This window comes from Aethalodelphis obliquidens, unplaced genomic scaffold (assembly GCF_003676395.1).
Source record: "Aethalodelphis obliquidens isolate GAN/ISIS:26980383/991018 unplaced genomic scaffold, ASM367639v1 scaffold4, whole genome shotgun sequence".
NCBI classification, from domain to species: domain Eukaryota; kingdom Metazoa; phylum Chordata; class Mammalia; order Artiodactyla; family Delphinidae; genus Aethalodelphis; species Aethalodelphis obliquidens.
In genome coordinates, this window is record NW_020837948.1 from 28251880 (window position 1) to 28274700 (window position 22821).

General features: G+C 38.0%; 1 long non-coding RNA gene across 1 annotated transcript in view; it reads left to right on the top strand.

Annotated features, from left to right (window-relative positions):
* LOC113616875 (uncharacterized) overlaps positions 1 to 22821 on the top strand; it is a 278470-nt gene that overhangs the window by 225066 nt on the left and 30583 nt on the right. Inside the window, exon 3 of the long non-coding RNA XR_003431438.1 lies at positions 11853 to 11942. This is a non-coding gene — a long non-coding RNA (uncharacterized LOC113616875). The remainder of the gene's footprint in view (positions 1 to 11852; positions 11943 to 22821) is intronic.

Consider the following 22821-nt stretch of genomic DNA (forward strand, 5'->3'; position numbering starts at 1 on the left):
GCTCAGTAGTTGTGGCGCACAGGCTTAGTTGCTCTGCAGTATGTGGGATCTTCCCCAACCAGGGCTCGAACCCGTATCCCCTGCATTGGCAGGTGGATTCTTAACCACTGTACCACCAGAGAAGGCCTGATAGGTTTGTTTTTTATCCAGTCAGCCACCTTATGGCTTTTGATTGGAGCATTTAGTCCATTGATGGTTAAAGTGATTATTGAAAGCTATGTACTTATTGACATTTTATTACTTGTTTTCAAGTTGTTTTTGTAGTTCTTCTCTCTTCATTTCTTTTTCTTTTTGTTTCTTCCCTTGTGGTTTGATGATTTTAATTAGTAGTAGGCTTTTGTTCTTTTCTAGTTTTGTGTATCTATTGTAGGTTTTTGATTTGTGGTGACCATGGGGTTCCTATACATTGACTTATAACTATATCTACTTTAAGTTCAAGCATCTAAAAGATCTACATTTTTTGCTCCCCTCCCCCACGTTTTGTATTTTTACTGTCATATTTTACATCTTCATGTTTATCCCTTCATTGTTTATTGTAGTTACAGTTGCTCTTACAATTTTTGTCTTTTAATTTTCATACTAGCTTATTTTAGTGGTTGATCGTAGCCCTTACTATTTATTTGCTTTTCCTGGTGGGATTTTCCCTTTCCTTTAGATTCTCACTACTTGTTATAGCCTTTTCTTTTCCACTTAGAGAAGATCCTTTACATTTCTTTTAGGGTAGGTTTAGTATTAATGACCTCTTTTAGTTTTTGCTTGTCTGAGAAGTTGTATATCATCCTTCAGTTCTAAATGATAATCCTGATGGGTAGAGTATCCTGGATAGTATTTTCTTCCCTTTAGCACTTTGAATATATATATACATATATACATATATATATATATACATATATACATATATACATATATATTTTTTATATTATAGGTGGCAGATTTCTTTTCTTTTTTTTGAGATGCTCATTCCTTTATTTATTTAATTTATTTCTTGGGCTGTATTGGGTCTTTGTTGCTGCATGCAGGCTTTCTCTAGTTGCAGTGAGTGGGGGCTACTCTTCGTTGAGGTGTGTGGGCTTCTCATTGAGATGGCTTCTTGTTGCAGAACATGGGCTCTAGGCATGTGGGCTTCAGTAGTTGTGGCACATGGCCTCAGAAGTTGTGGCGCACAGGCTTAGTTGCTCTGTGGCATGTGGGATCTTCCCAGATCAGGGCTCGAACCCATGTCCCCTGCATTGGCAGGTGGATTCTTAACCACTGCACCACCAGGGAAGTCCCACTTTGAATATATTTATCATGCCAGTCCCTTCAGTCCTCCAAAGTGTCTGAAGAAAAATCAGCTTTTATGGGGGGTCCTTATAGCCTTATGGGGGTGTCCCTTGTATGTGACTCTTTGTTTTTCTCTTGCTGCCTTAGAATTCTCTTTTTATCTTTAACTTTTGCCATTCTAATTGTGACATATCTTGCTGTGGATCTGTTTGTGTTCATCTTGTTTGGGAACCTCTGTGCTTCCTGTACCTGGATATATATATGTCATTCTTCAGATATGGGAAGTTTTCAGCCATAATTCCATCAAATACATGTTCGATCACCTTTTCTTTCTCTTATCCTTCTGGGACTTCTATAATGCAAATGTTGGTATGTTTGCTATTATCCCAGAGATTGCTTAAACAGTTTTTATTTTTTAATTTGTTTTTCTTTTGCTATTCTGATTGGGTGATTTTCATTATTCTCTTTTCCAGGTCACTTATGCTTTCTTCTGTATCACTTGGTCTGCTATTAATACCTTCTAGTGTGTTTTTTATTTTAGCTATTGTATTGTTTAGTTCTGACTGGTTCTTCTTTGTATTTTCTAGCTCCTTGTTAAAATTCTCGCTATGTTCATCTATCTTTTTTTTTTCATGTATCTTTTCTGTAATTTATTTAGCATTCTTATTACTAATGCTTTGAATTCTTTAACTGGTAAATTGTGTATTTCTGTTTCATTATCTATTTTTCAGGGGTTTTCTCTTACTCTTTCATTTGGGACCAGTCCCTCTGTCTCATTTTGCTTAACGTTCTTTGTCTCTATGAATTTAGTGAAACAGTTACCAACTGTGGTCTTGAAGGGATCTCTTTATGTGGGAGCATCCTTGTACCCTTCTTGTTCTCCAGTGCCTTTGCTGGGAGAGCTGGATTTGACTTGAAAACAAGTCATGTCTTTCTTCAGGGTTTGCTGGCATCTATAAGTTTGGTAGGAGGTGGGGCTGGAGATAGGCTAGGGCCAGAACCAAGTGTGAAGCAGGGTTTCCCCACTGCTCAGTGGCCATAACTTCCCTGTTGGGTGTGGGGTCTGATTCCAACTTGTTGGAGCAGAAGCTCTGTGGGTCAGGTCCGAGCTGGCTCTGTTCCTTTTAAGTGTATGTTCTCCCCTCTCCCAGCAGCAGCACCCTTGCCCCTGAGGGGAGCATTGTTGGAGCAAGAGGGGTCCATGCAGGCCCTTGGCTGGTTAAGAGGTGGGGGCTGTTATGGGCAGCTGCAGACAGAGGTCCAAACTGTCTCTAATGTTCCACCTGTGCAAGTGCCAACAGTGGCTGCCCTCACCCTGCTCAGACACAGCCTCAGGCCTGAGTCTCCTTTGTTCCTCACAACTAATCACTTCCCCAAGCCTCCATTGCCCCTGCCCCATTGTGGATCTGCACTGAGGGACATGCAGCCCTGCATAGGCTCTCAGTGTGTATGGGGCAGGGACTGTGCTATCAGGGATCAATATTACCCCTGATGAACTCCCTGTGTAAGCACCAGCAGTGGCTGTCCCCACCCACCTCTGACACCTCCCCAGGTCCAAGTCACCTCTGCATTCCATGGCCAAGCTCTGTCCACAGTTGTTGCAGCCCTCAGTCCAGTGTTGACCTGTGAGGTGAAGTAAGCAGGGCTGGACCGTTTGCTTGGCTCAGGCTGGGGCACATGCTGGGGCTGTCACAGGAAACGTTGCAGCCACTGAAGCACTCCTCAATCTGCCCTCTCCTCCCTGCAAGCCAGTGCAGAGTCCAGGCTCCGCACAGCCCTCCTGTTAGTCCCAGCACCCCTCCAACATACCGAGGGGGCTCACCTTCCCTGAGTTGGACCCCAGAAATGTGGTGCCCAATATTTGGCTCAAACCATTCACTCCCCAGGGTGGATCTGCTGCTGTGTAATTTCCCTTTTCTTCTGAGTCTCCTCCTAGGGGCACAGGTCCTGACCTGATCACTTCTCTTACCTTCCTATTCCGTGTGGATCTTTCTTACAGCCTAGTTTGTACAGGAGTCTTTTTGCCAGTTTCCAGTTAGATTTCAGTGAGAATTATTCTATTTTTGAGGTGAATTCCATGTCCTCCTACTCTGCCATCTTGATCAATCTCCTGAAATTTGTCCTGATGAAGTTCATTACTCATTTATTGAAAATTAACTTAGAGCCAAATTGTTCTTGGTCTTCCTGTCTCCTCCAATTCTTTTTGTCACAGGATTGAGGAAAAGAATTAACCTCCTATAGAGACATAAAGAAAGATAATTTAGGGAACAATATATTAAATTCCATTTAGTGTTCTTCCCCAAGTTCCATTAGAATCCTCACCTGTCTTGGGCCCTGATCCAGTGGTTGGTTGTAGGGTGCATTGCAATGTTCCCTCAAATGCTGGATTGTATCGTTTTCACTTCCTGGAACAGTACAGACAGTCCTTGTTCATGTCCACAGTGCTTTCCTGTAAATCATGCCATATAGACATCTGTGGTAACACAGATCACTTTCCCTCATAAGATTAGCATCGTAACTGAGGGTCATAGTCCTAAATAAGAGACACAAAAACTTTCCAGGTAATTTGCCATAAAAATCAAGTTTCAACAATGAGATATATCTATAATATTTAAACAATAAAAATCATACTCCACATCTCATAAAATGGGCATGGGGCTCCCATCTACATTGATTACACAGTGGGCAAATGTACCTATAGCACTTTTAAAAAAATCAAATTCAGCTATAATATATTTATCATAAATGAATCATCATTAATTTTCTGTTCCTTTTTAGAAAGTGTAGGATAAGTTGTGGTTGTTGGCCCAGATCTTTTTTAAAAGAAATCCAAGGTATCAGCAAATGTGTCTCTACTTTTTTCTTTGTAAATATCCATATACAGTCATTGAAAATCACTCCACAGAGTAGAAGGAAGAGTTTAGTGAATGATTTTAAGGATGATTATAAGAAAAAAGATGACAATGACAATGGTGAGGACCTCCCTTGAAAGCATATTTTCCCTTTAACCTGTCCCAGTGTCTCAACTTATTCAAAGCTGCCTTTGTGGCTGTTTGGAGACAGACCAACACATTGCTACAAGGATCTTACATCATCTCTTTCCCTGATCTGTTGGCACTGCCAACATGATATTCTCTTTCTGCTCTGCATAAGAATATTTAGGTAGAGGAAAGCATGAAGAATGGATTTGAGAGATGTCTTGATAGTAAATTCAGCAGAACTTGGATAAAGACAGGACATGGTAGAGTAAAAATGCCTTCCAACTCTTTACTACTCCTTCCATTAAGAGACTGCTTCTCTCCTTGAATCTCAATAGTCTTAGTGCCTTGCTTGATCAATGTGGCAAAGGCGGCATTCTGAGACTCGTGAGGCTAGGTCATAAAAAGTCTTGCAACTTCTTCCTGGGCCTCTTGGAACAATCTTCTTTGTTATTCAGTGACTGTGCTGTGATGAAACCCAAGAAACCCTGCAGGGAGATCCACATGGAGAGGAACAAAGGCCCCCAACCAACAACCCAGCTAAGCTTCCAGCTGCCAGCCAGCAGTATCTCACTCAATGTAATTGAACCATCTTGAGCTACACCAGCCAACATCATGTGGAGCAGAGGAAAACTGACACTGCTGGGTCTTACCCAAATTGCAGATTTGGGGGCAATTAATAAAATAATAATAAATTATTGTTGTTTTATTAAATTTTTTACTGAAGTATAGTTGATTTACAATATTGTGTTAGTTTCAGGTGTACAGAAAAGTGATTTAGTTATACATATATTTTTTTCCGATTCTTTTCTATTATAGGTTAGTTGAATATAATTCCCTGTGCTATACAGTAAATCCTTGTTGTTTATCTATTTTATGTATAGGGTTGTGTATCTGTTAAACCCATACTCCTAATTTATCCCTCCCCCACTCTTTCCCCTTTGGTAGCCATAAGTTATTTTCCACGTCTGTGAGTCTGTTTCTGTTTTGTAAATAAGTTCATTTGTATTAATTTTTAAATTCAACATATAAGTGATATCATATAATATTTGTCTTTTTCTGTCTGGCTTACTTCACTCAGTATGATAATCTCTAGGTCAATTCATGTTTCTTGCAAATGGCAATATTTCATTCTTTTTTTGACCGAGTAATATTCCATTGTGTATATATACCACATCCTCTTTATCCACTCATCTGTTCATGGACACTTAGGTTGTTTCCATGTCTTGGCTATTGTAAAGAGTGCTGCTATGGGGGCTTCCCTGGTGGCGCAGTGGTTGAGAATCTGCCTGCCAATGCAGGGGACACGGGTTTGAGCCCTGGTCTGGGAAGATCCCACATGCCGCGAAGCAACTAGGCCCGTGAGCCACAACTACTGAGTCTGCGCGTCTGGAGCCTGTGCTCCACAACAAGAGAGGCCACGACAGTGAGAGGCCCGCGCACCACGATGAAGACTGGCCCCTGCTTGCCACAACTAGAGAAAGCCCTCGCACAGAAACGAAGACCCAACACAGCCAAAAATTAATTAATTAATTAAAGTACCCTTAATTTAAAAAAAAAAAAAAAAAAAGAGTGCTGCTATGAACATTGGGTGCATGTATTTTTTCGAATTGGAGTTTTCGTCTTTTCTGGATATATGCCCAGGAATGATATTGCTGGATCATATGGTAACTCTATTTTTAGGTTTTTAAGGAAATTCCATACTGTTCTCCATAGTGGCTACACCAATTTACATTCCCACCGACAGGGTTCCCTTTTCTCCACACCATCTCCAGCATTTATTATTTGTAAACTTTTTGATGATGTCCATTCTGACTGGCGTGAGATGATATCTCATTGTAGTTTTGATTTGCATTTCCCTAATAATTAGCAATGTAGAGGGTCTATACCTGTGCTTCTCGGCCATTTGTATATCTTCTTTGGAGATATGTCTATTGAAGTCTTCTGCCCATTTTTGATTGGGTGAGTTGTTTTGTTTTTTTAGTATTGAGTTGTGTGATCTGCTTGTATATTTTGGAAATTAACTCCTTGTCAGTCATATCATTTGCAAATATTTTCTCCCAGTCCACAGTTTATCTTTTCATTTTGTTTATTATTTCCTTTGCTATGAAAAAGCTTTTAAGTTAGATTAGGGTCCAGTTGTTTATTTCTGCTTTTATTTCTTTTGCCTTGTGAGACTGATCTGAGAAAATATTGCTACAATTTATATCAGAGAATATTTTGCCTATGTTCTCTTCTAGGAGTTTTATGGTGTTTTGTCTTATATTTAAGCCTTAAGCCACTTTGAGTTTATTTTTGTATATGGTGTGAGGCAGTGTTCTAACTTCATTAATTTACATGAGGCCATCCAGCTTTCCCAACACCACTTGCTGAAGAGATTGTCTTTTCTCCATTGTATATTCTTGTCTACTTTGTCGAAGATTAATTGAGCATAGGTGTGTAGGTTTATTTCTGGGCTCTCTATTGTGTTCCATTTATCTATATGTCTGTTTTTGTGTCAGTACCTTGCTGTTTTGATTGCTGTACCTTTGTCGTATTGTCTGAAGTCTGGGAGGATTATGCCTCCAGCTTTGTTCTTTATCCTCTGGATTGCTTTAGCAATTCTGGGTCTTTTGTGGTTCCATATAAATTTAAGGATTATTTGTTCTAGTTCTGTGAAAAATGTAATGGGTAATTTGATAGGGATCACATAAAATTGTCGATTGCTTTGGGGTAGTATGGCAATTTTAACAATATTAATTCTTCCAATCCAAGACAATGGGACATCTTTCCATCTCTTTGAATCAATGATTGTTGTTGTTTTAAGCTAACAAGTTTTGGGGCAGTTTTTTTATACAGAAATAGATAACTGGAAAGAGAAGAGAGGCAACAAAGGTAAACAAATTTAATGTTTCAGGCCTAGATTAAACAGGAAGTTAATACATTATCCAGGAGAGAAAGCAAAGGAAAGTTGTAAAGATAGAACATTTGATTGTAATAGTGTGGAAAAACTTGGGTGTATGAATGGTATTGCTAGAGACCAGTAAAAATTATAATTTGAATTTAATCTTGTTTACATTTATTAGCCATGGTATCATATCTACCTCTATAAAATCCAGTTAAATCTAGAGTGAACTACAATTTTATTTAAAAATGTACAGAGCAAGAAGTGGAAGTTTTAAGAAAAAAATGATGGACTATTGTTAAGTAATTTGACTGGATAGTATATAATAATTACCTTTAATAGGATATGAATTGTGCAAATAGTGAATCAGATCAATATTGGTCTTCATTTATTCCCAGGAAGGAAATTATCTTAAAATCCATGAAACAGTGACATTCAAAACTACTTTGACTTTCTCTCTGTCTCTGGCAGGTTTCAGGGGACTTCCAGATTTTGTACATCTAATCAGTGAACTGCAGAAGTCATTTCTTTTTAATATTTATTTATTTATTTTTGGCTGTGTTGGGTCTTAGTTGCAGCACATGGGATCTTTCGTTGCAGTGCACGGGCTCTTCGTTGCGTCACATGGGCTTCTCTCTCATAGTGGCGTGTGGGCTCCAGAGTGCATGGGCTCTGTAGTTGCAGCACTTGGGTGCTCTAGTTGTGGTGCTTGGGCTCAGTAGTCGTGGCACGTGGACTTAGTTGCCCCACGGCATATGGGATCTTAGTTCCCTGACCAGGGATTGAACCCATGTCCCCTGCATTGGAAGGCAGATTCTTAACCACTGGACCACCAGCGAAGTCCCCCAGAGGTCATTTTTATGAGAATGTGTGATTCTAAAAATAAGTCTCAAGAGAATTATTATATTTCAGAGAAATCAATATATATAATCTATAAACAAGTTATTTATCTATTAAAAGGTGTTGGCTAGAATTATGCCTATATGTAGATTGCATTTAAATGCTCTATTTGGTCATACAATGTAGCATATGTAGGCCTCTTTTTTCTCTAAAAGTAGGTAAGCTCCTAAGCACATAATTTTTTTAACATATTTATTGGAGTATAATTGCTTTGTAATGGTGTGTTAGTTTCTGCTTTATAACAAAGTGAATCAGCTATACATACACTTATATCTCCATGTCTCCTCCCTCTTGTGTCTCCCTCCACTCTCCCTATCCCATCCCTCTAGGTGGACACAAAGTACCGAGCTGATTTCCCTGTGCTATGCGGCTGCTTCCTACTAGCCATCTCTTTTACATTTGGTAGCATATATAAGTCCATGCCACTCTCTCACTTTGTCCCAGCTTACCCTTCCCCTTCCCTGTTTCCTCAAGTCCATTCTCTACATCTGTGTCTTTAATCCTGTCCTTCCCCTAGGTTCTTCATAACCATATTTTTTTTTCAGATTCCATATATATGTGTTAGCACACAATATTTGGTTTTCTCTTTCTGACTTACTTCACTCTGTATGACAGACTCTAGGTCCATCCACCTCACTACAAATAACTCAACTTCATTTCTTTTTATGGCAGAGTAATATTCCATTGTATATATGTGCCACATCTTCTTTATCCATTCATCTGTTGATGGACACTTAGGTTGCTTCCATGTCCTGGCTATTGTAAATAGAACTGCAATGAACATTGTGGTACGTGACTCTTTTTGAATTATGGTCTTCTCAGGTTATATGCCCAGTAGTGGGATTGCTGGGTCGTATGGTAGTTCTATTTGTAGTTTTTTAAGGAACCTCCATACTGTTCTCCATAGTGGCTGTATCAATTTACATTCCCACCGACAGCTAAGCACATAATTTATCACTTTAATCCATAACTTTGGAAATGAACTATTGCTGGAAAAGCATGAGCCTAATGGTTGGGTAGAAGTACAACTTTCACCCTTACTTTTAGCTCATACTGTTAAATAATTTTGGAAAATAACTTCTATTGACTCATTCCTTTTATACTCTATCCATTTTGTTAAGGAGGATTATGGCAACTATTCATGCATCAAAAAGTTTTGAAGACATAACTCATAGCATCTCTTTAGTGAATCAAGAGTCAGTGTATTTTTACAGCACTTAACTTTTCATAGAATGACTTTCACCTTTTCCTGAAAAGGTCAAGATAGAAAAAATATTGGAATCTCTTATCTGCTATGCAATCAACTGTAAATATTCTTTGTATGCACGGTGCCTGGCACATCGTAAGAAAGAAAGGAGAAATGAAGGGAGAGAGGCAGGGAGGGCTCCCTTGGAGACCTGCTTTTGCATCACATTAAGAATTAACCTGAGACTGTTCTGCTCAGTCTTTGACTGTGATTTACAAAACACAAATATACGCTTGTATCTGTAGGATAATATGTCGTAGACTGGGGAGATGTCATTCCAACAGGGGAAACATTGTTTGAAATACTAAGCATGTCTCTTCTCTCACTACCATTAATGATACCTGGGTAAACCACAGAGACCTCATGGCATGACTTTTATTAGGGCCATGTCCTATTAGCCATGCCCAAAATCTAGACCTTGCTAGGTCCCACTGCTGAAGATATGACAGAAAAAGGAACATAATTTACCATTCTGCAACAGTGACGAACATAGAACTGGGTAGAGTTTGGCTTTAACTTACTAAGCTATAAAGGTTTCATATATATATATATATATATATATATATATTCTGTGCTATATAATATAAGAACAGCAGGAGTGGTTATAATAAGCATCATAATAACTACCACTTAGTGAGTGACCACAAATCGAGGCACTTGGCTAAGCTTTTTTTTTTTATTATTGTGCTCAATTAATTACAACAACCCTGCATGGTAGTGTTGTTCTGCCTGTTTTGAGGACAGGGAAGTAGAGGTTAAATAACTTTGTAAGGAGTGGATCCAGTTATTTCAACTCCATCAGTCACCAAACCTCCTTCTCATTCCACAATTCCCACACATATTCAAAACCACTATATTCATTGAAACGTTTTTGAGTGGCCACTACCATAAATGGTATTTGGTGTAGAGTACATGTGAGTTCCCAAATTTATTTAGAGAAAACTGCCATTAAAGTTTTCCTGTGGAAGTCCAAGCCCTAGAACTTATTTCTTCTTTCTTTATCAAAGTCAGTTTCATGGATTTATAATTTATGTAAGACTGTTCAAGTTGCCTGAATTTGAGGACTCTAAGAGCAAATGTTGGATCTCAGAATTTCAGGACAGGATTGATTAATTCATTCCACACTGACTGTGTAAGCACTGAGTTTGACACTGAGTATACAGAAGTAATGACGTGCAGATAGCCTTGACCTTGATGAGCCCACCGTGATACCTTTCCTTTAAAGTCCGATGAAACAAATTGCAGTAATGTTATGAGGGTGGGGAAAATGTATTAAAGAGAACAAATGACACTAATCATTTAGAGGCCCCTGAATTGCTAGGTCTGGAAATTGTTGAACTGCTAAATTCAACACCAGATTGTCTCGGGGCAGGTAAAAATATTGATCTGTCCCAGGACCGGCACTGAGGCTCCCTCTTTCAAAATGAATGTCAGAATATCATTCTTATTATGAATTCCCAGACAGAAATGGAAGCTCACTGATGCACTTTAAATTCCATCAAAGGATTAAAAAGGAGAAGAAATATAAGAGAAGCTTTGGACATGGTTGGGTACCCTTAGATATTGTTAATACATCCTAATTCTGCTTGCAAACACTCTTTATATTGAACAACAAGAAGAAATTAAGATGTGGTATAGTGAAGCATGCTTTGCCAGAAGCTGTTTAATCCATAACCTATGACATGGACTTTCTTATCTAATACTTCTTTTTGAAACCTTTCTCCGCTATACCCCTGTATAACTGTAAATACATCATCCTATTTATTCCTCCTGCTCTATGCTTCCAACTCATGTCTCCTTCAAGTTAAGGAAATAGGCTACCCCTAGAGTAAAAATATTACTGACAACTCTGAAGTGAAAACAGTTCTAATGGGAAATACCTTGGTACCATTGCAGGGGGCTACCAGCGCGGCTGTTTCTAGCAATCAGTGAGGAACTGGCAGATGTTAAATTGACATATGTTAGGAAATAGCTTTCAGAGACTCATGTTTCCAAACGTATAAAAGAAAAACAGATGACACCACCTTTTTTTGGCTTAAACTGGATAACTAGAAAATCACACCGGATGCGTTAAGATGTTTCCCTTTAGAAATATTTTCTGTTTCCTGAGAAAGAATGAGCAAAAGCAGAAGCGACATATGTGCTCCTCAAAGTGTGCTTTGGTCTTCTTTTATAAATTTAAATTTCTATTGTGATTAAAGTATTTGACCAAAAATAATGGGGCAAAAAAACAATGAATTCAGTATTTTTGTAATTGGTATAGATTTTATAAACTGATGAATTATTCAGTTCTTCATAAGGATTAGTTATTGGGAGATCTAAATAGAATCCTAAGGGAAAACACATCATGGAGAAACCTGAAATATGAAAAACAATTGAATGAGATAACTTATTTTATTCAATAAGAATTGAAATGTTAATCTCACTTTCCTGACATTTTTATCTTAAATGATTCATTCTGACATAGGTAAGGTATTAACACAGAAAAACATACTTAGGTTGTTGGCATTTTCACTGTACAGATTACAATTTGACAAAGACATTTATTGGTTTTGCCTGTTTTGTCATTGCTCTCCTTCAGGTGACAGCACGTCTAATATATATGAGGAACCATCCCTTTTCCACACTCTATGTAGCTGTTCTCCACACCTGGGCGGGCTGGTCTCCAGGGGTGAGTAGTAATCTGAGATTGGCCAATCAGTGGATTCAAATCTCATAGCTGCAACGATTGACTCAGTGTTTGGCACATGGCTCAATTTAGGCCAGTAAGACACATCCATGGAACTCTTGGTAAGGTCATGAAAAAATGGACTTCTCTTCCTATTGGAATTCAGCTTGTTGGATATAATCCTTGAGCTCCTAGAAGACATTTTGGCACCATGAAATAAGGGTCTATTCAAGAATTAAGCCAACACAGAGGAAAGCAAGGGGATGGGGGAGGAGTAGACAGGGGAAAGGAAGAGCGAGAAAGAGGAAGACAGAATGAAAGAGAGAGAGGGAGAGACTGAGTCCTGATGGTACCTTTTTAGCCTGTGCATCTAACCTATTCTTGAACTTCTCAATTAGTTAAGCTAATTCCCCCTCTTTGCTTAAGATCAGTTTGCACTGAGTTTCATTTGCCATCAAGAGAGCATGAAGCTACATGAGAAATCACTTTAGACTGGGGGAATTAGGGATGTTCCATGGAGGAAGTAGTACTGGGCAGGATCTTGAAGGAAGCTAGACTGGAGTAAGCAGAGATGGAGAGAAGGGCATTGCTGAGTGCAGCTGCATGATCCAAGGCATTGGGGTCGATCTGAGAAGGGAAGTTGCTACAGGGTTATAATCTCAGGATCCACGAAGGACTCCACGTTGGCTCTTAGTCCCAGTTACCCCATCTAGACCCCGAACATCCTTGTTGACAGCACAGTATTCCATGAGGTGGGATGTACTCTCCTAAAGAGAATGGATGTGCCTTCGTGTGAGGAGACACACAGCCTGGAGCCTGCATGAATAGACACTGTGTACAGTAGTAATGGAGACAAAAGCAGAGGGACCAGCCTGCGAAGCTGGGAACCCTACATCCGTGGTCTGAAAATCCTGGCCCAACCAGCATGGGACCTTCAGGACTTCCCTATAAATATATTGGTTGCTCAGGGAGAACTGTGGAAGTCTAGATTGGCTGGAAAAAGGTCACCACTGAGGATGGTGGCTTTATAACATTTTTGAGCAGAGTAAGAAAGATATGTTATATCAGAGCACATATACAAATAAACCAAACAAAAGTTTACACAATAGGACTTACTTTCACTACTGCTTATGAACCCTGAAATTTTCTATTCTATTTCATTCTACACTCTATTTCTTTCCTTCTTTTTCTGAATGCTAGTTGAACACACTAAAGTGATTTCATGGCCCACTTTCAAACTAGCAGTTTTAAAAACACTGACCTAAAAGAGCTGTTGGGAAGTACCAGCAGATGTCACTGTAGGTGACCACACCAATGTAACAGCTGCAGCAGGTGACCATGGCAACGGCAGCTCCAATTTAGTGTGTTTATTGTCATTTATTTTTTTAAAGGCCATGTAGTAATAAGGTTCTACATTCCAAGAATGTAAAAGGACACACAGGGAAAACTCTCCTTCCCACTCCTGCCTCTCAGCCCTCCTCAAGGGCAATCAATGTTACTAGTTTCTTCTGTCATCTTCTAAAGATATCTTCTGCATATATAAGCATAAACATACATTCTTTTTCCCCTTATTTTACGTGAAGAATAGCATAATTCAGGGCTTTCCTGGTGGCACAGTGGTTAAGAACCCACCTGCCAATGCAGGGGACACGGGTTCCAGCCCTGGTCCAGGAAGATTCCACATGCCGCGGAGCAACTAAGCCTGTGCTCCACAACTACTGAGCCTGCGCTATAGAGCCCACGAACCACAACTACTGAGCCAGTGTGCCACAACTACTGAAGCCTGCATGCCTAGAACCCGTGCTCCCCAGCAAGAGAAGCCACTGCAATGAGAAGTCCGCATACCACAACAAAGAGTAGCCCCCGCTCGCTGCAACTAGAGAAAGCCCACGTGCAGCAATGAAGACCCAATGCAGCCAAAAATAAAATTAATTAATTAATTTTAAAAAATAGCTCTTAAAAAAAAAGAATAGTGTAATTACAACATCGTTCTGTACCTTTCTTATCTCCCCTTAGCATATCTTACTGATTATTCCACCAGTACAAACACAGAAGGCATCCCCACTCTGTTTATGGCTGCATAGTATTTCACTGTACCTTGTGCCATTATTTATTGAACCAGACACCTACTGACTACATATTTAGGTTGTTTCCAATATTTTGCTCTTGCAGACACTGATGTACTGAATAATTTTCTGGCTCATCATTTTCCCCATATGAGAATATTGATGCCAACATCCTTAGAAGTGGAATTCCTGAGTAAAAGGGAATATATATTTGTAATTCTGATAGATACTGTCAAATTGCCTTCCAGAAACTACTTTTCTAGTTTGTACTAGTTTTACACTTGCATGTTCTTAAAAATAGTGTTATTTAAGTTTCCCAGTGTTTGCCAATGATTTGGTGAAAAATGATATCTCAATATGGTTTTAATTTACATTTCTTTTATTATGAAAATGACTGATCATTTTTTCTATATACTTAAGAGCCAAGGGTATGTTTCCTATTACTCTTTTTTCACTTCCTTTACATCCACTTTGAAGAGCAACCATCAGCTGACAAGTAAAGCAAGCACTAGTACTTGGCTTAGCTTGTCTAAATAGCAAGTAACTGTGTATTTATTGAGCAAATACTATATCATTGAGAGCATTGTGCAAAGTACTGTGGAGTAGAAAAAAATGTATCCTAGTTATCATTAATCTGTGTGGAGACAACCTAATTATTTCAGCTGCTTTCATAGCTGATACACCCTCAAAGGCCAGACAACCCCTAGTCCAATATCAACCACTGGATCAGATGAAATAATCTGCAATCTAAATCCTAAACATACTACACTAGGTGATGGTGATTCAAAGATGAATAAGACAGAGTTTTGAGGGGAAAAAATAAACAAAATATAGCAACCAAATTAAAGCTATCTGTACTGAAAGTTATTCCTGGTACAAGAGGATAAACTTGGGAGTGGCCAGTTCTGCTAGGGTGACAAAGTTCACTGAAGGAGTTGTTGCAGATAAGTCCTCAGAGCCCTTTCTTGAGAGGTCTGCTTGGTTATAAAACCCTTTCCACCTCACCATCCTTGCTTGCTTGAGTTCTCATAACTTAATCTGATTTTCTCAACAACTGAATGCTAGCTTTGTTCATTCCTTCAAATCACTTGCCCCATTTGCTTTACATTGGTCACTTATCATCCTTCTAAGTTGTAACCATCTGAAGGCAAGGATTAGGTCTTACTTATACCCAAGCCTGTGCAACGTAGGCATTCAGTAGATACTCTTGAATGGGTGAAAGGAAGGGTGAATGGATAAGTACATTCCTTCCAAAAGGTCCTGTCTGGTGACAATTACCCTAATCACCACATTATTGATCAGCCAAAGCCATTCTTTGCAGGTGCAACACTCTGCAGATGTCAAAGCCAGCCCTGACCCCTGCTCAGAAGCCACTGAGGGACCTGTCTCTTTACGGGTGTCAATTACGGAACAACCCCTGTTTATGGAATATTATCAGGACCCTAGATTATCAAATGGCTGTATCTGGGTCGAGGAGGTGTTACAGTTTTTATAATACCTCAAAGAGTTATTTAATTCATACTTTTGGAAAAGACAGGTAAATAATAAAAATGTTTACTGAACTGCCAGCTTAGGTATATGGTTATGTATATATCCCAAATGTTTCCTAGGATTTGTTTATGAAAATAATGAATATGTCTACTATAGGTACAGTCTTATTAACTAGTAATCTAATTTTATCTGGGAGTTACATGCATATAATTACATATACATATATAAATTAAAAGAAATAAACCACTAGAACATTTCCTATAGGTGCCTGATCTTCAAAGGGACCACAACCTTGGACCACCAGCTAGAAGGCCCATGACTAGTTCTTTGAGCCTTAAGTTTAAGGACGCCTCCAGATGTCTCCCAAATTTCTCTTATCATGCTACCCATCTTGATTCCAATGGCTATGCTGGCCATGGGAAGCCTTAACCCAATTTGGTCCCCTGAATGGTACTTGCCACACAGTGTTCCATGGCTGGCTCTCTCTGGACTCCTCTGACCATTGGGTTTAATGATTTCTGTGGCTTATATTTTAGTACATTGCAAAAATATGTCTTCTGTCCATGTTTTACGACTAGGAGGAATAGCTTACAGAAGAAGTTACTTTCTCAGAGTTCTTTTCCTCTTCCCTATAAAAATTGCTTTTAGTTCCCCTGTCCACAGTTATGACTTGGTAACTAAGGCTGCTGGCAGGAATTAACAAACAAAAATCTTTATCTTTTGTCTATTTCTGAGTCAATGGGAGCTCAAAGCTCAAAATGTGCTTTCCCCCTTGTTTCTCAAGTTAGATTTTGCCATCAGTGTTGTTAATAGCAATGTGAGATAAGAAATCTCTTTTGTGGAAATTTTTTAAAGCTTAATTTTCTTGCTTCTCTGTTTATCTATTTATTTATTTATTATTTTGGCTAAGTTTGCCTCACTTCCAACAGTAAAGTTACTTTTCAGGGTTTTACCTGTTACTTATTTGAGACTATAAAGGGTCCAGAAGCCACACTGAAACTCATAAATATTGTACCAATGCCCAGACCTGCCAGGCCAGCTGCTGTATATAACCCTTATGGTGTACCCAGTAGGTCAACCCATAGACCTCAAATGACAGCTATATGGTCCATTCCAAGTGCCCTGTGAGGCAAGGAAGAGTACAGGTATGTTAGATATATGGCCATTGATTCTCTTTTGTACCCAGGATGTCTTCACATTAATAAAGCAAACCAACAGCAAAAATCTCAGCCTTCTCTGACGGCACTTTAAAGTTTGGAAGAGAAATTTTGTTTTAAAAAATTCATTCTGGTGAAATTCAAAATAGCCTGAAACTATAAAATTTGGGGAAATTTGGGTTCTTATTTTAAGTTAAAAATGCTCCCAGACGAGAGAGAATTTTAAGTTATGAAAATACCTCATTTATCTCTGTGATGTTTATAGAGTATTTTTATTAGATACAATTTCATTTTTGTTAATGTAGGTTCTCAACTCCATCAAATGCTTAATGCAGTAAAACTTTTAAGTTTTATTATCAGAGGCATGCAAACCATTTTTTTTTGGCGGGGTGGGGGTGCGGTATGCAGGCCTCTCACTGTTGTGGCCTCTCCCGTTGCGGAGCACAGGCTCCTGACACGCAGGCTCAGCGGCCATGGCTCACGGGCCCAGCCACTGTGTGGCATGTGGGATCTTCCCGGACCAGGGCACGAACCCGTGTCCCCTGCATTGGCAGGTGGACTCTCAACTGCACCACCAGGGAAGCCCCAAACCATTTTTGATGGTAATATTTTTAAAAGCTACACAAAAGTCACGGCTGGAGACTCTCTCTCTGCTTGGCAATACTAAAAACTGATATATTCTTACATCTGCAGTCCCTCCTTATTTGCAATATCCAATTAAAATAAAACAAATTATGACATTAAATCTTGAAAGCAATAACACACCAGGGATGTTCACAAATCCCATGACTGGATGGTCAATTGTATTTGAGTACATGGTTGGTTGAAACATTTCCATCATAAACAGAAGGCATCAGAGATGAGTAACAGCTCTAATTTGGTTTCAGTCATAGAGGTTCTCCTTTTCCAAGAATATTTGGTACTAGAAAAAGTACTTTCAAAGGGTTTACACTTAAAACTGTGGCAAAGGCAATGCTTTGTGTTCACCTAGTCTATTTCATTTTCTCTTCCTGAACACAAGGAAAAATAGCATGTTACAACTTTCCTTAGGGTTGGTTGTGGCCATGTGGCTAATTCTGGCCACTGGCCTGAAAGTGGAGTGGAAGGTGCCTCTACCACAGCAATGATGGCCACCTGTTGAGATGGCAAACCCACAAGATGGGAGCTGCCTGAATCCTTGAGTCACTACTGGTGGACAGTATCATTCTTACATTAGCATTTTATGAACAAGAAATAAACCTTTGTTGTGTTGAGTCATAGAGATTTCAGGATTCGTTTACTACTGCAAGATAGCCTAGCCTGTCCTAAGTGTCCTAATCAGAAAAACAAATTTTCAATATAAATGGTAGAAAAATTATTTGATTTGGACTTTAACTTAAAAAGAAAAATTATGGAAATCAGTTTATTTTCTCTTATGGCTAATAAAATTTAGATTATAATGTTATAATTGTGCTTAAAATGGAGAATGAATCAAATGTTAGGCTTTTGACATTTTTTCCCCTTAAGGACTCATATATGCCTAGTAGACTTCAAAAGACTACTCTAAGGTTGGAGTATGTCCCTTTATCACCCTTTGGGACTATATAATATAATACATAATCTAAGGATTTCTCTTAGGTAAAAGTATGAAATTTAACCATTGGAAGGAAGTCTTAATTTTAAAAAGTTAAAAACTGTTAACTTCTTGGAAAATTCTTTTGGAAGTTTTAGAAAAGTTGTTTTATAAACAAGTATTTTACATACTTCTTAAAAAGAATAGATACTGTCATTTTTACTGAACTTCAGGGAATTTCCTAACTCTAGATTTTAATTAAAAAATAAATTGGAATTTATTTTGGGCAGCTCAGCTAAAATCAGTGAAAAACAATCTCTTGTTTAGCTACAAATAAGCCCAGAAAGGAGGGTTAGATGTCATCCCAAGACCCCACACAGGGGGTTTGATACAGAAAGAGAAAGTGACTGCAGCAAATGGCATAGAAACGTTTTGAAAGCTTGAATACACAGAAATTATAATATGTAACCAGTGCGTTAAAAAAGTGTCCATATAGGCAGCACTAAGAACCCATAATGTTAGAATATACCACATACAAAACAAGAAAAAAAATCCTTAGCCTATCTGATGGGATATTTTGGACACAAATACTTTGACAAGTATTCCTTGGAAAATAGAATAATTTTATCATTTTCATTATTTCATTTTCCCAAAGGAAAGTTGTGTTTTTAACATTCTTCATTCTTGTATAAACTCCACGATGAACATAAAAATTTGATACCTCATTAGGTATACATAAATCTTGTATTTCAGGTGCATTTCATTTACTTTAAAATAAAAGGATTCCAGAAGCTTTGTGAAATCAAGAAAATGCCTTATACAATTGGAAAACATCCTCTGTTTTCCAATTCAGTATAATAAACAAAGGAAAAAATTATTTTCACAAGAATTTATTGTACAAATTTCATGTAAGTGTTGATTAGATCATTTGACATATTAAACTCAATTTTAATTTCATATAAAAATTTTAGAAGTTTGTATATTTTGTTAATTTGATATGAACATTAATGAGTTAGTCTAATTAATGTTAATTAATTTACTGAATATGTGTTACATTAACATAATTCTAATTTAATTTACTGAATATGTATTACATATTCTGATTTAATTTACTGAATATGTATTACATTAACATAATTCAAAACTCAATAACTTTAGAAGGTATGCAAAATGTAGAAGTCAACCTTCCATCCATATTCCTTATCTGCCCAGAGCCTACTCTCCTCTGTAGGTAACCACTGTTCTTAGATTTTTATGAATCATTCCAGTGTACTCTATGTGCATTGAAGGAGATACAAATATAAACGAATGATTGTTTTCACTTCTTAGCTTACTTGTTTTCTCTGCGGCAGTGAACAAGGCTCACTATGCTCTATGTTTGGAAACAGTGGTTCCTTGGCTTCTCTCCTGGTTTTTCTTGTATCTCTCTAGCTGTTCCTTTTCCTTCTCCCTTGCAGGCACGGCTTCCTTTGTATGTCCATTTACAAACCGATTCTTCTTTTTCACATGAAGTGTTCTTCCCCAGTGAAGATCATCTATTCCCATCAGGGAGCAAATAAAGGTATTGGCATCAAAGTAATTTGTGGACTAAGAAAGTCTTTTCAGAAGAGATTAGTCTGCAGGAGGAGGAGTTAGCTAGAAAAGAAAAAGGGTAAAAGGATATTTCTAGGTGGAGGGAAGAGTATAAATATCTAGAAAGACATATAGATAAAAGAGAGACAAAATTTGCAAGTGTAACTTAATAAATATTTGCTGTGAATATTGAATGAAAGAATGAATATTATAAAAGGATTTTTTACCAGAAAAAAAGTAATTATTTTGCTAAATCAGCCCTGCAAATTATACAACCTGAATGAAATTAAACTAAACCTATAAGAACTGATCTGTGAGTAATTTGAATGAATAAAAGTGAAACTATAGAATCCTCTACCTAGTAAACTAATGTCTCAATCTGCTGGTAATTGTCAACATAGCACTCTGCTTTAGGTTATCTTGATGTATAGGAAGCTCGTCTGGACAGCTTTGCAGATTGACAGTCTGTGAACCTCTCTCCAGATGCTATAAAAGATTTTGCAGCAAAACCTTAAAGTATACTTCACCACAGGGTGGAAGACCTTCATTTTTAGTTGTACCACTTTTTAAGTCTATCAACCATAAGGGCATGTCAAAATCCAGTTGCTTTCAAATGTAATAGCCCAATGACACATTGAGTGGTGTATATCCCCTTTGCGGATACAGCTTTTAAAATAAACATTTTCATTTTCTTAGACTTCTCATTCTCTCAGCAGAGAGAATAGAATAGTCTCTCAAAGTTACAAATTCATATCCAAAAGCCGGAATGAAAAGAAGCCACTCTCAGCCTCTCTGCCTCTGTGAGGACAGTATTTTGACTATGTAGGTAATGGGATTTTTGCCTTTAACAGAATACTTCCTGTTGTTTAATCTTTATGGTTTTTTGAACTGATTGTTTCCATGTCTGTAAGATTCCTATAGTTGCATCAACAATGACTAAGAGCTTGAGGAGCAGTTCCCTGTGCAGAGTCAGAACTTCAACCGAGTCCTGTTGTTCCATTTCTCTGGACCGCATCGTTCTCATCTGTGCTAATATCACAGAACTGTTAAGAGAATCATATAAAATAAAATTGCTTCTTTACATTGTAGAATGCTATCATAGAGTTATTGTAGAAATCTCCTAAACTTACAGGAATTACCTCCTGTTTGGGTTAAATTTCTTTTTATTGCAATGAGAAAGAATTAACAGGATATCAACAGATAGAGCATTTCATACTCCCTTCATTCCCTATGAATTCCCAATTAATAGTTCCTCCTATTTCTTTGTCTAATGGTGAGAATCTTGTCTGAACTGTCCTAAGCCCCAGAGCTGAGGTCTCTTAGGTGGCAACTGGGGAGTATATGACAGAAAATGTTTTTTCATAGTTCTAAATCCAAGTCTCTATCGTGGCAGGGTGCTCCCCACATAAAGAAGGGTATATTCTGACCCTTTTTATTATTTTCCACAAGGTAAAACTGTGACTTCAATGAGAAATTCAATTATAGATTCATTGCAGGAGTTGCACAGATATTACCCACATACTCACACTCCAGACATACAGCCTCTTTTTCAGAAAGGGCCCTGTGACCCTGGGATACTTTGCTGAAAAACAATGGTCATGAGCTAATAATTCCATGTTCCCATAAGAAAAAAAAATCATCGCATAGAAACACCAGAGGTCTCAAGCCCATTTGGGAATTTTTGGGAAGCTCTCTCATAACAAGTAGTATAGCATGGTTGCACAAGAACTGCCCCAAAGTAAGTAGAGGTGGATTCTAGTCTGGTCATCCTACTCTGTATTATGTAACTCTGACAAGTCACAACTGTTGCAGTGTATGTTTCTTTACCAGCAAAACAAGTCCATGTGATCTCCAAGACCCCTTACAACTCCAACATGCCATGATTTTTCTCATTAGAGCTGTCTTTAAATACACAAACGCTGATGCCATGTATTGGAGGGGAGAACAAAACAGAGTTTGACATTGAAATTATTGCCCTCGGTCATCCATACCTAAAAACTTAAGGTCTGAATAAGCATACTTTATAACTTTAGCATACCTAAATGGTCACAATTGTAGAAAGGTAAATAAACAGTCTCATAAAAGCAGTAAGTTATAAAGAATCTGTTTTATGGAACAAGATTAAATTTTTTCCAAAGGAAAAACTAAAAAAAAAAAAAAAAAAACAGAGTTTGAATCTCTGTCTGTCTCAATGACTTAAAAAGTTACAGTTTTTAATCAGAAAGGCAAAATCTTTAGTGGTGATAATGAAGGACCAATAATGATTTTCTCTTCTTCATGCAAACGTAGAAGGATGTTATCTGCATAGAGGCTAATTTTGTACACCACTGAACCAGAACAGATCCAATGACTAGGCCTGAACATCTATCTCAGTGAGATTGCAAAGGGCATTGATGAGAGAGGAGGTGAGAGGAGATTAGGTCTCTGTATCAAATAAATTATCTATTTGCATCTAAAAGCCACAGTGTCTATTCAAATGCCATGTTTTTGAAAGGGACAAATATTCCTTGGTTAGTTCAAAAGCTATGAAGCCATTTTGGGGTTTCTATTCAATAGAATAAAAGGGAAGAACCAAGAATTCTAAGTTCAGTTCAGGATTGAAATACTCCTAAGTGTCAGCATGCTGCTAAATATATGCTACATGCATAATTTCCCAGACATCACTGACTATGTCTCTCAGTTTACTGATAACTTTGAAAAATTAATTTGATTCAGTATCAAAAGTTGTCAACATATTATTTTAAAGTAGTGACATCAGGGTTTAAGTATAGGGGAAGTCATCTTAGAAAGGTTGAACTTAACAAAAAAGCCTTGATTTTCTCCATACAAAGATGATCTTAATAAATTCAGATAAAAATTTTTTTTATTTAAAATCACCTGCAACCCCACCAGTCCATTAATATTATCATGGTTTTTCCTTTGTATTTTTTCATATATAGGTGGAGTTGCACTTTTTTTTAACAAAAATGGGACCATGGTGCACGTACTGCTTTTTAATTTGCTTTTCTCACCAACCCTCCATATTGAACGTCTTCATAAATCCC